This window comes from Sinocyclocheilus rhinocerous, unplaced genomic scaffold, assembly GCF_001515625.1.
Source record: "Sinocyclocheilus rhinocerous isolate Xijiao unplaced genomic scaffold, SAMN03320098_v1.1 scaffold896, whole genome shotgun sequence".
Lineage (NCBI taxonomy): Eukaryota > Metazoa > Chordata > Actinopteri > Cypriniformes > Cyprinidae > Sinocyclocheilus > Sinocyclocheilus rhinocerous.
The window spans coordinates 613,652-632,157 of NW_015648505.1; the positions used below are offsets into that span (position 1 = coordinate 613,652).

Consider the following 18,506-nt stretch of genomic DNA (forward strand, 5'->3'; position numbering starts at 1 on the left):
TATAATATCAGTGTTCATGTTACCTAAAAAGTAAAATTTTATCTTAAAAGTTATATTCAACAAATGTTCAATGCTACATTTATAAACTCTGTAGCTGTTAATGCCATACTTTTCTGCATTTCTTCTTACATGCTTGTTGGGTTAAAGCAACCCAGCGCTGGGTTTGTCCCTTTTTGACCCAGTGCTGGGTTGCCAAAATAACCCAAATTGGGTTGTTTTTAACCCAAACGTTTTTAGAGTGTACTCGCTAATACACACTATACTCATAGTCACCAATGCTGATGTTGTTAACATTAATCATTTGAGAATAAAGTATAACAATAATAATAATTTGAACGGTTTGATGTGATATGAGCTAACCGATCTTTAGATTTAATCACCATTGGTAGCGAGATTTATGGTAATGCTTTTTTCCTTCGTTTGTTCAGAACAAACGTGGCAGACTTGTTACTTACTTGTTTAGATGACAGTATACGGTGAAAATTCTTATTTGGGTCATATATTCCAATACGTAGGCTAGAATCTGTGATCCTGAAGTACAGTATCCACACATACTCCTCAAAACATTAGATTCATCCGCACTGGAGCCGTGCCGGTGCACAACCCACGCAAGCTAGATAATTTCGCACACAGCTGCAATTCCAGGTTTTCAAACAGAGATGGCGATATCCACACCGGTGCGGTGACTGACTGCCACACATACTTTTTAGAACATTAGATTCAGCCGCGCTGGAGCCGTGCCGACTCACAACCCACGCAAGCTAGATAATTCCGCACAAAGCTGCATTTCCAGGTTTTCAAACAGAGATGGCAACAAAGAGGCAAAACTTACGGACTGCAGCTTTAAACAATAACTCCTTGTATGTAATGCTGATTTTAGGTTACAACACTGATTTCACACTACAGGACAACATACAGACAATTATTGGGATTATTCTAATGGGAACCTTTAGTGTGGGCGTCCATAGATGCATTTTTGACATTATTTCCTCACAATTCCTACTTTTGGCAAGGCCTGTTTTCCATGACCCTGCACTGGTTTGTTTGTGTTATAGAACTGCCTGCACAAAGCTTTTATGTTGCCAATTAGTAATGTATTATTAACAATAAAATAAGCTTTTTTCTTGGATTGGTTTGTGCTTTTGTTGTCTGTCGCACAAGCATTTCAGCAGACTTGCACTTTGGTCTGTAAAGTGCAGCTACATATTAAAGCGAGCACTAAGCTATTTGATATACTGTAGATGTCAGCTATGTTTTTGTCTTAGAAAAGTAAACTTTTCAAAGAATTCTTTGGAAACAGATAAAGAAATAGTTCCTATCCAAGCTAAGAGAGTAAACTAATGAGGTCACTAAGAAGAAGGGCTGCTATACATTTGCATGTTAGCAAAGATATTCATCTCAGTGGCAGCTGCTTGAATGCCTAGACATCTGAAAGAGCGATATCACTGATTATATAGTTTCTGTATTTAAATTGCATGCACTTTTAGAAACTGACCCTATTAACTTTATCTACCATTAATGCTGGATAGCTAACTGGCTAAACAGCAGAAAGACCATTTAAAAATGGATAAGGATAAGACAACAAAAAAAAGACAATTCCTCTGAACAGAGTAGCATGTTACTGTCATTTATTTAGTTGCCTCCCTGTGGTTGACTCTTACAATATGTATGTCAAGTCAAGTCAAGTCAAGTTTATTTGTACAGCGCTTTTCACGACAAGCACAGAGTATGTGCTTGTTACTTTGCAGCATTCCTCTTTATATTATCATTGGAGAATGAAACATGAATTACCCAGCATGCGCGAAGACACATGTAATATAATGCCCAGCTTGATCCTAATGCTGTGGATGTGACATGAGCAGATAACGAAGGATCTGACAGCTTTAATTTGAAAAGACCTAAAGCTTAACAGCTCAACAGGTGGGACATGGCATATTTTTCAGCTAATCTGGATCACAGGAGCATGGCCAAGGGCAATACGTTTCTCCAAATGAGGCCTCGACCTTTAGTTACAGTGAGAAGATAACACATTGATTGACTTGTTCAATGCACTTAGCACAAGCTTAGAGCTCTGTCTGTGTGTTAGCAAAGAACAGAAGACATATTTTGGAGACAGGTGTTGGAAAGGATGGCACATGTTATCCAAATGAGATTGTATTGAAAATGAACACAAAGCACCACTGTTCACATTTTTCAGAAAAATCAACCTATGAATGGTTTACTTATAACTTTCTCTGTATACTAAACACAAAAGAATGTATTTTAACATTGAAAAACAGCTTCAAATTAGAGAATAGGGCAGATTCTCATTAGTATGATTGCCTGCATATAATATCATATTTCTTCACCTTAGTTTTGATATTGACAGAGCCCTTCCCCCAGGGAAAGCTTTCAAGGTTAGCTCAAACGTTAGCGAAACGGCTAACAGGGAGACCAGAGGCTGTTTTATGTGAACAGAAGTCAATGAAGGATATGCCTCAGTGGCAGAGTAAACTTTTGTGCAGAAACAGTCTGGCTTTCTACTAATTTTCAACATATTAGCAATTAAATATTTATTTTGGAGTGAGATGTCATAACTATACCATCAGCCTGCTAGTGTTGTAGCACTCAAGACTGATTTATTTTATTTTTTTTATACTGTTGCGCCAGGTCAGAATTTAATAGGGAATTGACCCTTCGCAAAGATCCGCCCTGCTTCGTTACTGTTGCTATGTCTGACAAGCCATGCCGGTCTCATGATCACAACATGTTCTCACGTAGCTAAAAATACATTGTGGAGCAAAGAGGACACTGACAATGCACAGACAGACAAGACAGAGCAGGTTATTTTCGGTATAAAACTAATTTTGTAATTTTTTAAGAAATTCAAACAATAAATACCATTTTGTGGCTCTGTAATGTGTCATGACAGATCGCTGTAGCACCTCAGTTCAAGCGACATGTGAACCGATCATTTCTTCCTCTTCCTGGTTATAGCACAAAATAAACATGAATGAACATCAGAAAGACATCAATGCACACCATTTTTCAAGTTCAAGTCCACCAACATCAATCTGCTCTCCTGTCTGGTTTGTTTGTCGGAAAAAAATGGCAGATTTGGCGTTATGATTGGTCAGATCGCCTGTCAATCAAACTCTCTGCGAATGGTCAATTGTGTCAAAAATTTCACCAAAATGAATACAAATGCCCAAAAAAGATAGCAAAAACGTACTTGTATGAGATCATGTTTTTATATTATAACATATATGATTAAGTAATATCACGAGCAACAAAGCCGTTTTCACAAATATTCGCACGATTGCAAACATGATATAGATTTTATACAAACGTTCAACAAATAAGAAGTTAATAGTAAGTGATAGGGCTAGGCGATTTTTCAGATTTTATCGATTAATTCAAATGTAATATTTTGCCACAACTTTATTTTTTATAAATCAAGGAATCACGATTTTGAATAGAAATATTACCAAACGATAGAATTTGACACTTTGACAATATGCCGGTGTTAACAGTAAAGAAAAAAGAATGATCCAACCGCATGTCGGCACACGTGATTAACCGCTCACATGCAGTGGTGTAATAGTGGTATATCGTCTGCTATAATATGGTTGTCACAAGTTCACCAGCCTAGTCTCCATCCCAGTCACCATCCCAATCGCCAGCCAGTCACCAGCTCAGTCACCATACCACAGTAAGGATTCCATTTCCCAGCATCCCGCCTGCCTCACACCTGCACCTGATCCCCAATCAACAGACCTGCCACCATTCACCTCATCACCTACCTCATAAAAGCAGTCACCCTTCACTCCTTTATTGTCTGGTCTCGTCGTTGTTACTTGAGTCTTATCAAAGTTAAGTCATTACCTGTTGAATGCTGCTCCATACTTACCAGTCGCTTTGCTGTTGATAACCTGAACCTGTCTATAAAGATCTCTGCATTCAGTTCTATTTGCCCTGTCCTCTTCTGTTCCGTGACAGAAGACCAGACTGTAATATAAAGAATTGGAGCACCATGAACCCCCTCGCTCAGAATGGCCGGCCAATGGTGGACTTTGTGTTGGAGTTCCGGGAGCTGGCCAAAAATTCCTCACTGTGTGATTCAGATCTCCACTCTCATGCTGGCCGGCCGCTCCACTCTCATGTCCGCCGGCCGCTTCCGAGTCTGCACCAGTCATCAAGCCAGTTCCGGCCCCAGAGTCTGTCTTGGAACCCACTCCAAACCCTGAACTTTCCTCAAAATTTACTCTTACTAGCGAACTCCTTTTAAGCTTACCTTCAGTCAAAAAGCCTGTATGAGAAACCCATCCAGACCATCCAGCCGTCTCAGAGCACAGCTACAGACCTGCTCTAGCCCCTGAGTCCGCTCCAGTGTCGGCTCCAGCCCCTGAGTCCTCTCATTTCATAAAGTTCAGTCCAGAATCCACTACAGTCTAAACTAAGTCGGAGTCCATTCCTACTCCAGAATTCAGTAGAAAGCCCCCATGAGAATCCCATCCAGACCATGCACCCCTCTCAGAGCACAGCCCCGGATCAGCTCAAGCCCCTGACCAGAGTCGAGAGATAGGTCTAGCCCCTGACCAGTCGAGAGAAGGTTTATGTTCCCGACTTTAGCTCGGAGAGGGCTCCAGTCCCTAAGTTTAGCCCAGAGAGGGCTTCTATCCCAGAGTCTAGCCCAGAGAGGGCCCCTGTTCCTGAGTTTGGCCCAGAGAGGGCTTCTGTTCCCAAGTTGGGCCCAGAGCACATTTCAGCCCTTGATCAGAATCCAGAGTTGGCTTCAGGCCCAGACCAGAGTCCAGTAAAGGCTCCTGTCAATGATCGGAGTCCTAGACATACAGCCAGGAGTGCCGTTCCTTCTTCAGTCAGATTAAATGTCTTTTCCGCGACCAGGAGAGCCATTCCCCTCACTGTAAGAATCAGCTACCCTATCACAGCCAGGAGTGCCGTTCCCATTGCTGTAAGAATCAGCCACCCTATCACGGCCAGGAGTGCCGTTCCTTCTTCAGTCAGATTAAATGTCCTTGCCATGGCCAGGAGAGCTCCTCCGCTCCTTCAGAGCACCCTCCAAAGCTCGCCCCTGGGTCTTCCGCAGTCACCAGCCCAGTCACCATCCCAGTCACCATCCCAATCGCCAGCCAGTCACCAGCTCAGTCACCATACCACAGTAAGGACTTCATTTCCCAGCATCCTGCCTGCTTCACACCTGCACCTAATCCCCAATCAACACACCTGCAACCATTCACCTCATCACCTACCTCATAAAAGCAGTCGCCCTTTACTCCTTTATTGTCTGGTCTCGTTGTTGTTACTACAAGCTATATTTCAATAGACTCCTTACCTGTATACCCACCTGTGGATTACTTACCTTCATACCAGCTACCCTCTTCATCTGTGCTCTATCGTTCACCGAATCCACCAGCCAGCCTGCATTAGATACGGACTCAACCCTAAAAACTCTTATCAAAGTTAAGTTATTACCTGTTGAATGCTGCTCCATACTTACCAGTCGTTTTGCTGTTAATACTAGATAGAGAGCGATCAAAAATAACAAAACAAAAACTGTTAAAAAACAAAAACTGGCAAAAAAAAACAGGAAATAAAAATGGTGTAAACACGACAGAAATTTATTTTGGTAGGTTGGGTCTTCTGTCACAACGACTGTGTCGAGGAACGGACACAAGACGAGATTCAACAAATAAACAGGCTTTATTAATCCTCAGACAAGTATAATCCAGATAGGGCAGGTAGAGACACACGAGGTATAGACACTTAAGACCCGACAACACAAACAGAACAGACTAGAACTTACTAAAGCAAACAAAGATAATTAACGAGACACAGCTGAACTGAATAACGAAATCAAATCAATAACCATGACAACTAACACAACGGTGAAAACGGTGCAGAGTACAAACAGAGTGATGGTGTGACAGTAGGTATATTTTATCCATTATATTAAAACATAACCATTTTTACTTTATATTATATGGATGTTTTACCACCTGTTTTTTTTTTTAAGTTCTTCATGAAGCATGAAATGGACTTATATTTTTTTTCCTTGTCACAGTTTGTCTGTTTTTGTGGTTCCATCAGCCAAACTCAATTATTTCAAGGTGTAATTTTCCAGAATAATTAGTCAGATGACATTTATAGTTTAGGTGATTGCCTAAAAAAATGGCATATTTCAAATAATTTACATCCAGGGTGTCCTGCGGCATAGAAACTGCCACTGAGATGAATAACATCGACATCAGGACCATATGATTACTTTTCGAGGTGCACATAATCCATATTGAGCCTTGTTGACTCTTACACTTCTTCCATTGATAAAGATGTAGAGACTGCCATCTTCACCTCCATAAGAAAATCTCAAGATCTCTTCAGCAGCAGTCATGTTCTCCGGTACGGATTCTGTCACTAAGCACTCTAGACACTTTACAGATGCAATTCAGAATCTCCCTCAACAGACCCAAGTATGTATGACTTTTTGTTTTGACAAATGTATGTGCAGTTGGCAAAAGCTCACTTCCTGTGAGAGAGTGCGAGCTTTGTAAATGTCCGGAAGGGAGTGTGGCAGCATTGACAACTCTGTGACAGGGGCTGAGTCACCTTGTCGTTCATCATTGGAAGTAATGTTTTGACATGAATGTTTAGACAGCACACGGCAGACGCACTGCCAGTGATGATTATGCTGTTTATGTGCCACTGCCTTCCGATGCAACCGCTGGGCAGCGAAAGAAATGAAAAAGATGAGAGAATGTGAGATAAATGTGGTGTTTTTTCAGCAGATCGCATGATCATTTATGTAAACTTGACCGCAAAAATACATTAAAAAAATTAAAAGTAGAGCTTAACAATTTCACTGTTTTCCAATTTCAATGTTTTCCATATCTATGACTAGAAGCATCAGTCAAACTCAACACAACAAAGCAAAAACAAAGAGCATCTACTGTGCAGTCACATCAAATCAGAGTGTACTCCCAAATGCAAAGTCAAATGAACTGTCATAACGTAAGCTGAACAAAGGCGAAGGGAGGTGTCCATCATAAAAATCAGGATGTTTAGAGATGTTTTTGTTCCACGCGATCAAATACAAACACAATCATGTGTACTGGCAACTGTAAGCCCACCAGCACTTACAGACTTCCACCCTTATCCTGAAGATAAGCATTTTCAATGCCTCCACTCAGGGGGCCGCCAGAGCCAACAAGGGAGGCACAATGATGATAAATCCAACAAGTAAAACTACAAATATGCTGTCTTGTAAGTTTTGTAAGTGAGGAGGCCCTCTGTCTAAGACTCTGAAAACCCCTGCTGTAACATTCAAACTAAGTATACTGAGGTTTAGGTTTTAAAGCAGTTTGCTAAAGGGGTAAGAAAACACTTAATTCAAGATATTCTCTAAAAACATGTATCATCAACTTACAAAATTTAACTTCTCATCTAAATTTACCAAGTTTTAGGAATGGTTAGATATTTTTACAGATTAATACAATGATTTTAGCAATGAATGCATGTAAAATCTTCCAGCACTACCTTTCAAAAGTTTAAGGTCAGAAAGAATGTTTAATGTTTTTGAAAGAAGTCTCTCATGCTCACCAAGGCTGCATTTATTTTTTCCAGGATCCTTTGATGTAGAAAGTTCAAAAAGAACAGCATTTATTTAAAATAGAAATCTTTTGCAATGTTATAAATGTCTTTACTGTCACTTTTGATTAATTTGATGTGGCCTTGCTTAATAATTCCTTACAAACGCCAAAGGTTTGAACAGTAGTGTATATTGCTACATTTATTTAGGTTTTACTTGGCTTTCTTACATATAATACAATAATGCAATAATAAATGAAAACCGAATAAAGTATTTAAATAAATGTATAAGTTAATTTAGCATTCTCTGCCTTAATATTAAATGTATATTGCCATACAGGAGGACATCTCTCCCTGCCACAGGAATACAGATCTTTCAGCTTTTGTTTTTCCAAAAAATGGTGATGTAAAATGTATACATTATGAAATTGATAGCATTCATATCTATTGAATAACTGAATGTCATATTTTACATTCATACTATCTGAAAGAATACATAAAATGAAAACCCTGGATCTAAATAAATATGGAGAATTCCTTCAAATTAATACAGTACATTGTGCTCTAATTTGTGTATTAATAAACATTTTTATTTTTTAACCAATGCATTCTCCCTGTTCACTTGCATTGTAAGTGCACTGCACTTTTTTTTTTTTTTTTGTGGAAATCAATGGCATGTCACAGCCTAAGTTGGAACATTCAACATATTAGTTTTACGATATGGTGTTGTTCAGTCCACTGAGTGAATATGACAGTGTTGTTTCACTCCGCAATACATTATTAGAGCTTCAAATGACATCAAACGAAATCAGATTTCCTCTAAATCAGGCGGATTTGTCCTTGCATTTCATGATGCTGAAAGCAGCATTATCTGTGGCAGGGGATTAAAAGATATATATAGCACTTGGGAGAAAGGGCAATAGCGTTTCTATACAGCCAAAGTATATCATGATATCTAGAGCCTTTCATCCTAGCAGGATGTTGCTCTTTCTGGCCGGTGAGATTGCTACTTTGCAAAGTTCAATCTCTAAAAGCCATGACACATTTAAAGCTTGACCACTTAAGCTTGTCTTTGTCTAAGTAGTCAGACCTAGAGAAATCCCTCTTTCTGTCTGCACGTCTATATAAGTCATGACACATTTAAAGCTTTGGACACTATTTTTTCTAAATGGACAGACCTTTATACCTCTCTCACACACATCCTTTATTTTCCTTTCCTTTTTGTTCCTCTATGCCTGTATTTAATAGCTTTATTAAACCAAAGATCAATAAGGTAATTTCATTGGCATTCACAGCTTGAGGTGTTAATGGGCTGGTCAGAGTGATCAACATGACAGCTGTTTCAGTGAGTGCCCCTTCTGCAGATCTCCTGAGTTAAACCTCGCTGCGCATCCCCATAATGCTCAGCAGTTATGTAGATCCTTAATTTATGACTGCACTCATATGGAGCACACACCTGCAATTATACAGAGCAAATCCTGTATTTAAAAAGATTAGGGGCTTAATTTGATTCACAGATCTGATTATGGGAAATATGCAGCCATCTTGCAACTAGGAATGAAGACAAATTGCAGTAAAAAGTGTTATGCAATGTTATAACCACATCAGTCTATCTCAAATGTTGTCTATACTTTAAAAATAACTAGATAACACTTTCCTCTGTAATTGTGAGTGGTACTCTGCAAAAATTGCTGTCGTGATGCTCTACTGTTGTGGGTGGTTGCTTGCTTGCTTGCACAAGATATCTATTATATTCTGGGGCCAGACTCACAAAAATATTCCTAAGAAGGAAGGAAGTTATGAAATTTATTAAGATTTTAAGAACTTCACAACGTTATTCCAAAATACAGAGTTTTTTCCTGGCTCAAAATGAGGCCTTCAATTGGCTAAAGCAAACACATATAAGTAATGTTTTTTTGGCGATAAATGCCATTTTCTTCAATCATCTACTTATTAGAAGACCTTCGAAGAGCTTATATATATATATATATATATATATATATATAGAAGCTTACCTGTACTCTAACACAACAGCTAATGTACTCATTTACAGTTAACAAACCACAAACTTGTTTAAAATCAAATATAACTTTAAAATCAAATAACTATTCACTATTAACTAGTTGCTTATTAGCATGTTTATTAGTAGCATATTAGCTGTTTATTAGTACTTATAAAGCACTTATTAATGCCTTATTCTGCACGACTAATTTCTAGATCCCTTAAACCTATACCCCATAAACATCCAGCAACTACTACAACAACTACCTCACTTACTATCAATTAGAAGAAAATTCTTTTTGAATAGAGTTTATTGAGGGAGAACTCTTAGTTAATAGTGAATATGTGTTACCTAACTTTATATTTACAGTTCACAGGTAAACATTTTAAGCCTTTGCTTTCATTTACATATTTCACAACTAGAAGTAGAACTTAGAATCTTGAGAAAAACAGCATATTCACATACAAAATGAAGCACATACAAAAGAACTGAATCAGATGCAGTGCAATCTGTTTTACAGAATATGGAAGTTTGTTGCGCATAACCTATTAGCATCAAGCTACGTAAGACAATTTATAAGATTAATACCACGCTTTTACTCATAACTCAATTTTAAACCACTATAATGTTTAACTACCAACTGCAATCTAATGTAAATGTTTTTATATCTCAGGTTTCATTTTTTTTAAATCCTGTGTTTTGAACGGTTTGGAACAAATGAGGGTGAGTAAATGCTGTCAGAATTTTTTTTTTTTCTGAATTAGGCCTACTCCGTTAAGAAGAATTTTATTCCTAAGAATGTTTCATGAATCTGAACTGTGTTCCTCCTTCAGTGTACTGTAAGTCTAGGTTCTAAGTTTTATCAGTTACAAAATTAATAGCACACTTCTCCTCAACATGTAACTATCATTTGAGGTATTGTTCATTTTTGTAGCACAAATTGTAGCACAATATCTATTCATGTTAAAAAATAAATAAAAAACCGCATATTCACTGCTTTGTGGATGCTGATAAAAATGGACAACCAGAATCAGCGATCAGAGCCATGATGATGATGTTTATGGATGTCATATTCAAAACTCCATCAGCTGAATTTGGTATATTTCCATTATTTTCAGTGAGAGGGAAATGAGATAATGAGAGATTGCTAACTGATTTACATGGGCTGCAGTCCTGAGGTCATGGAGCAGTAATGTGATTTTACCCCAGTATTCTGTAGGTGTATGACTATGATAACCACATCAAGTAGACCTGTGTTTGGTGGGCGACCAATTGTCTGTGGTTCTGGATTTTAATCTGTTTGCTTAGATTACCATTTAAAAGCAGATCCAATCTTGCTTTAATCCCTCCATCCACTTCTGCTGTAGTGTTCAGAGATGACTGACTGCTCATTCCCTCCTGTCACTGTCAGTAGGATCGGTAAGTCCTTTTAAATCAGTGTGGGCTTTTGTTGTAATTCTTTTTAAATCTCAGACTACCTTTCCTCTCAGTGCATCTTTCGTAGAAAAGCAGCAGAGAGATGGAAGTAATATAACGGAGGAATTTTCCTGTTTCTAACTTCAGGTAGCCATTACGTGTTCTTAACAAGCCATAGAGCGACAAGTGGTATATATTCTTCCATAACCAAAGGATAGGATAAGTTCAGTCAAAACAAAACAAAAAATCATCATTTACTCACCCTCGTGTCATTTCAAAGCTGTATGATGTTTGTTCATTTTTGGAACACAAATAAAGTTATTTTTATTATTCTCTCATATCATTGATTAATAGACATTCATAGACTAAATTAAATCTGATCCTTAAAAAAAGTGAGTGTGTCTCTTCAGAAGCTGCTTGATTCATACAGATTACTTTTATGATGTCTTTATGTACATTTTAAAGCTTTAAAGTTTTAGTTTCATGGACTTTCAGTGGATGGGCAAAAATGATGAGAGAATATTAAAAATATCTTAATTTGTGTTGCAAAGATATACAAAAGTCTTGTGGGTTTGCAACAACATGACGGTGAGTAAATGATGGCAGCATTTTCATTTTTGGGTTAACAATTTTTTTAAATTAATCAATCACTGGTGAATATTGTTTTTGATCAGTGAATCATGCGTATACATGAGCAATGATACATGAAAAAGCAGATTCAAACAGATTCAAAAGTTAAATACAAGAAAGAGTAAAGGTTAGGAAAACATTTTTGAATGAACATCCATAACACTGCAGATTTGGTCATGCCACAATCTACTAAAAGTGGTTTTGTTACTGGAAAAGCTAAGGTGTTTGGAAAACAGTTCAGCTATTGTTCTCACTACTTTTAGTTAGTCATTCCGCAATAAAGTGTTGCAGGAATTATGTATATTTGGAGGTCAAAATCTGGAAAGGATTTAGCATTTTAGCACTACCGGTTCCGTCATCCTGAAGTCAATGGGTTTTTGGTTAAATGCTGTGGTTAACACAAGCTTAAAGGGGTCATATGATGCTGCTAAAAAGAACATTATTTTGTGTATTTGGTGTAATGAAATGTGTTTATGCGAATAAAGTGTCAACAAAAGCTAACGCATTACCCAAAATAAGGGATTGGAGCAATTCTATCGACAAGTATTAACTAAATGCAAGTATACTGTATATTTTTAGTGATATGAAAATAAAACACTATACTGATGTCTAAAGCTTACTGTTATTTATATCTATTTACTGTTGTCTGCTACAATAATGTTTTCCAATTACACTACCGTACACTACTAAGTCAGTACATTATTTTAATGGAAGGAAATTAATACTTTTTTCAGTAAGGATTTATTAAATTGATCAAAGGTGATAGTAAAGACATTTATAAGATAATTAAAAAAAGTTTTATATTTTAAGTAGATGCTGTTCTTTTGAACTTTCTAATCAAAGAATCCTGAAAGAAAATTATCATGGTTTCCACAAAAATATTAAGCTGCACAGCGGTTTTGAACATTGATAATAAATGTTTCACAGCATATTAGAATGATTTCTGAAGGATCATGTGAGACTGAAGACTGGAGTAATGATGCTGAAAATTCAGCTTTGCCATCACAGGAATAAATCACATTTCTGTTAAATTGTAATAATATTTCACAATATTAAATGAGGTATATAGGTGGGGAAGAGCTTTTGAAATGTACAATGTCTACTAGAATCATAACAGTCAGGATGTGACACTATTATCAAGAAAAATCCATGTGTGGCTTAGAATTTCAGTCAGGTTTTAGGCCCCACCATAGCACAGAAACTGCACTTGTTAAAATTACAAATTTGAGTGTATCAGTAAGAGCACCACCTGTCGGTCCTATTTGAATTTTCTCAGCCATAATGTAGTATTTACATCTACTTTTCCTTTTTAAAATAGACAGTTTCACTTTAAATTCTGTTAAACTGTTTTTATCTCTCAAGGTAGCTGATATAGGCCACCGCTGTGCTGTGTGGCTTTGCAATGATTTGTATCGTGAAAATCGCTGTACAAATAAACTTGAATTGAATTGAATTATAATAACAGAAATAAGTGACTTACTGAATAGATTTAGATTTATTAATGAAAGTGTGAAATATGGATTTTTTTTAAACACCGCAGTTAGTCTTGGATATGTTGGTGTGAAAAAGAAAAACTCAGCTGGACAGCAATCGCTTCATTTCTGGCTCGCTACAATAATATCCGTGCGGTGTCCGCTGAGAGCCATTACATGTTCATATATATTTCCAACAAAACAAGTTATTGCACTGTAGTCATTGAATATTGAAGAGACACTGTCCTTGAGGACTCCTTGAGTAATGAACTGACTTGTTCAGGTTAGGCAATGTGGATCCTACAAGGCAGGTGCCAAAGTAATTACATCAAACATCTTCAAATTGCATTGCAAGGTTTGCTCAACTACCTCTGTGCCATGAATATATGTCACACATCAAGCATTTCTATATGGTGCTCTCTGTGCTTTTGTGCATTTCGTCTCCTCAACATGTAACAGAAGCCTATGTTCTTTATACCATTGGGAGATCTTCGTATAGTGCCAATTTATTGATGTCAGAAGGTCTCGGTTTGCTTCTCTCATAAATTCATCATAGTTTTATTCTGTGTGCACTCTCTGGTCCAGCACAAGTGCTCTTAAACTGTAAAACATGCCAACATATTTTGACATAAATATTGCATCTGCTCTACAGAAGAAGCTGCATACTTTGCAGTATCTCAACTTGTACATCAAATCGCAAAACAAGGATTATACAGCAAATTGAAAATGACACAAAGGGAGAAGACTACCTCTATGAATGAAAAAAAAATCACAAGTGAGGTGTCTCTTTGAAGGCAATAACATTAAACTTAGCAGGTTTCAGGACAAAAAATTTACTCATTCTCAGGCCATGCAAGATGTAGATGAATTTGTTTCATCACTTGCTCACCAATCATGGATCCTCTGCAGTGAATGGGTGCCGTCAGAAAAGCTGATTAAAAACATCACATTAATCCACATGACTCCAGTCTATCAGTTAATGTCTTATGAAGTGAAAAGCTGCATGTTTGTGAGAAACAAACCCATCATTAAGGCGTTTTAACTTTAAACCATCAAATCTGCCCAAAGTACCAGTCCATTATCCATAATAAATCTTCTTCCAGAGAAAAAGTCCATCTCCTGTTGTCCTCTCACATCAAAATCCACAGACATATTTGTTTAAAACTGTTCTGGAGAGTTGTCACCTGTAAACAGTGCTTAATCAGTGTAAATCTTCTCCTAATTCAGATGAGATGACTTTTCACTGGACAAAGCATAATTATGGATATATGACTTTTAGCTAAAAGCAATGGGTTTAAGTTAAAAATGTCTTAATGAATTTGTTTCTCATAAACACACAGCTTTTCACTTCACAAGATGTTAATGGATTTGAATGGATTACTTGTATATCACTGTAATGTTTTTATCAGCTGTTTGGACTCTCATTCTGACGGCACCCATTCACTGCAGATTATCTATTGATGAGCAAGTGACATTTTGCTAAAATTCCCCAAATCTGTTCTGATGAAGAAACAAACTCTTCTACATTGTATGGCCTGAGTATGAGTGTATTTACAGCAAATTTTCATTTTGGGTAAAAAAAAAAAAAACAACAACAACAAATTTTATAATCAAAAATCTGAGATTTCAATATGAACTCATGAATTTCTTCATGAACTTCTCCCAGTGCCATATTATCTATGCTATGATATGCACATAATTAGTGTCTTTTTAATTTTATTTTTTACCTAAAAACATTTTAAAAAGGAACATCCGAGATGAAGTTGCTACTTTTAAAAGAAAGAAAGAAAGAAAAATATCTGAGAACTTCATTAAAGAGCAACCTCTGAGCAATAAAATGCTCCTCTGGGTATACAGAGAGAAACCTGGCACGGAAAATGAAATTTGTCGAGTAAAAGTGTAGAGTGGATTTTTCCAGCTCTGGTAAACACTTTTACTTTGGGGATGATGAAGGTCTTCTCATGTATCAGTTTGTTTGATATGGCAGCAATATTTCTGGAAATGATCACAGTTTAAGTGCTTTCTCGAAGGTGTTAAATGAAATGAAAAATGCCTAATTTCAGCAAAGCTATTTGTGACCAGCTAGCACATTTAAACGCATTTCCTGGACATTAAGCTTTGATCACCTCAGAATCTGTTAGGACATTTTGTGCTTTGCCTTTTAAACTTCCTTTAAAACTGATGCGCAAAAAGCCACAGCATTATTACGTAGTATCCCTGTGAACTTCATGACTGACAATAAGCTACAGAAAGTGACAGCTGACAGTTAATTAATTTTAATTAAATGACAAAATATTATTAATTATAAACACTGTTGTGTTTAATTCTGTCTAGTCTAGACAGTTCTGCCTGGTCTCTTTAATTAGAATGATTAAATCTCTTACAACAGAGATGTCTGTCTGATTTACAAGGACAAAATTATGTACTGTACCTTTAGATTTTAGCAGACCGTCCGTGTCATTTGAACCTCTGTGGCATGTAAATAAGTCGTTATTCCTGCTTCACATATTGACTTTTTGATTTTTGCAGTCTTCATGTTTACCGTTTCCTGTCTATTTCAGCTTAATGAAGTGATTCTATAATAACTACACATTTTAATCCCAAGACCAATGTTTTCCTAAGTGTGAACCGCAGAGGTATTTTGGTAACCAAAAGACTTTCAGTCCTGATAATATCAGTTTGAAATATATAAAAAACATTTTTTCATTATAGCAAGGTGAGATGCCTTACTTATATTTGCTTACATTTAGTTAACGCTTTCAGCCTGTCAATGACGATTATCCGCCTATTCCAAATGACACTGATGGATGCTCTGTAAAAGAGGAACAGAGCACAACAACAAAATGCAGTTCTGTGGTGCGTTTCCCAAAAGGAAACGTTAACTATGGTCGCAAGTTCCGTCGTTACCAATAGATTTCAATGGAACTAACTACCATAGTTAGCTAACGATGCTTTTGGGAAACGCACCCCTGATTGTGTCTTCTGAGTCCTGATTTGGTGCTTGAGAAAGATTTTTTGTTATTATTATCCTCATTGTTGAAAACAGCTGTGCTACTTAATATTTTTGTGGAAACTGTAATGCATTTTTTTTTGATAAATACCATTTTTTTGATTATCTTTGATAAATACAAAGTCCAAACAAACAGCATTTATTTGAACTATAAATTGTTTTGAATGTAATTAACTTAATGCATCCTTACAGAAATTAGAATAGCATTACATCACTTGCTCACCAAAAGATCCTCTGCAGTGAATGGGTACCGTCAAAATGAGAGTCCAAACAGCTGATAAAAACATCACAAAATCCACAAGTCCATCAATTCATGTTTTGTGAAGTGAAAAGCTGCATGTTTGTAATAAATAAATCCATAATTAAGACTTAGATTTAACTTAAAATCATTGCTTCCAGCTAAAATTTTGAGTCCTCTATCCATAATGTTGCTCTCTCCAGTGAAAAGATCATCTCATCTGAACCAGGAGAGAAATATGCACAAATCAAGAACCATTTACAAGCGAAAACAGTCCAAAACAGTTCTAAACAAACCTGTTGGTAGATTTTGATATGAGAGGACAACAGGGGATGGGCTTTTTTACTGGAAGAAGCGTTATTATGGATTTATGGACTATTCTGAAGCAAGAGTTTAAACATTATGATAGATTTGTTTCTTTCAAACACACAGCTTCTATCAGCTATTTAGACTCTCGTTTTGACGGCACCCATTCACTGCAGAGGATCCATTAGTGAACAAGTAATGTAATGTTAAAATTCTCCAAATCTGTTCCAGCAAACAAACAAATTCATCTACATCTCGGATGACATCTTGGGGCCTAAGAGTGAGCAAATTTTCACTTTGGGGTGAACTATTCTTTTAAGTAAGAGCGAGCCATTGTATAACATCCTTTCCTCATGTTCAAAGTGAGATTTGTCCATGGATCAGTCATTTATGGAGGCCAGTCGGCCGATGTATTTAACATCGCTCATATGCGACACAAAAGGAAAAATTACTTCATCGCGTCATGCAAGATGTTTTGTAGCCTGATTCCTTTGACTTCTTATAAGCTTATCATAATGACCTAAAAATTACAATGGCCAATCAAAATACAATCTCACTTGTGAAAAGAACCCAATTTCGGAAAAAAAAGTCCACCGCTCAAAAGAAAGCTATTAATATGTTCTTTATGCCCACAACTGCTTGAAGGCATGAAAGAAATAGTTGAGCACAGATTTTAAAATCAATTTTAGACATTAATAACAAAATGAGATTTCAAGGACAAAAGAGCTGTTTTGTTGTTGTTGTTTAGGGACAACAAAGGTACAATAAACAATAAATCTCCCAGACTACATACACAATAGAGTGATAAATCTCAAACCGTTTGTTATAAAGCTCCTGTAAATAGTTCCCCGCAGATGAACTGCAGGTGTTACAATGACTGATAATGGAGAGTGTGTCCTCGAGCTCCGCTCTGCTGCAGGGCAACACGGCATCATCTAAATCTACAAGATGGTGTGCAAAGTAACAAACAACTACACAAGACCAGAAAAGCAGGGCAAAGGACAACACATTTGGAGAATTGAGACCACATGGATCAAGTGTAGTTAGACATACCTGAAAGATACTTGTGTGGGAGAGAGAGGTTACAATAACGAATAGACATATCTGTATTATGCAACGCCGTAGCGGGAACCGTAAGCAGTCAAAATACTCAGATGTCAGATGAAATATGGCCTTTCCGTCACTCTACTGCCACTTTCTGAGGTGTTGTAAAACAAACACACGCACAGCCAGCGAATTTAGCATATTTGGAAGGTTGCTCCTACCTGTCATATCTCTTTAAGCATGTACCCAAGTTTCACAGCAACTCATCTGAACGGTGTTCTCTTCTGTGTTCATTTTTAGAGATGTTGTTTACGACGTGTCGTCCTGATGATTAAAACCTACAGGAATAGAAACAGACGTTTCCTTAGAGTAAAGTGATATTGTTTTGAAAGGATCAGGCAAAGCAGGTTAAATAAAAATGCATGATGGCCATATGAGGGTTAGATAAACATATTTGTTTCTTAATAGGAATATTCTTATAAATAAAAGACATGCATGCGCAAAACAACAGCCTCCTGACATTAAAGGGGTCATAGGATGCTACATGCACTTTTACAAGTTGTTTGAACTGAAATGTGTGTTGGCAGTGTGTGTACACAACCACCCTATAATGATAAAAATCCACCCAGTGTTTTTTTTTTAATCTAGTTAAATGTTTTCCCCTTTCTCAAATCGAGCCGATCTCAGATCTCCCCTCCCACGATAGTTTGATTGACAGAGTAGCGTTTCAGCACAGACTGGACTGGCGTCTTACCTTAGCTCCGCCCTGAGTGAGCTGTCATCAGTCCGCCATTGTTTCACCGC

At 37.1% G+C, this 18,506-nt stretch overlaps 1 long non-coding RNA gene across 1 annotated transcript in view; it reads right to left on the reverse strand.

Annotated features, from left to right (window-relative positions):
• Nucleotides 1-14,059: 14,059 nt before the first annotated feature.
• LOC107709751 (uncharacterized) overlaps nucleotides 14,060-18,506 on the reverse strand; it is a 5,796-nt gene continuing 1,349 nt past the window's right edge. Inside the window, exons 2-3 of the long non-coding RNA XR_001636527.1 lie at nucleotides 17,924-18,040; nucleotides 14,060-14,087 (exon numbers count right to left, since the gene is read on the reverse strand). This is a non-coding gene — a long non-coding RNA (uncharacterized LOC107709751). The remainder of the gene's footprint in view (nucleotides 14,088-17,923; nucleotides 18,041-18,506) is intronic.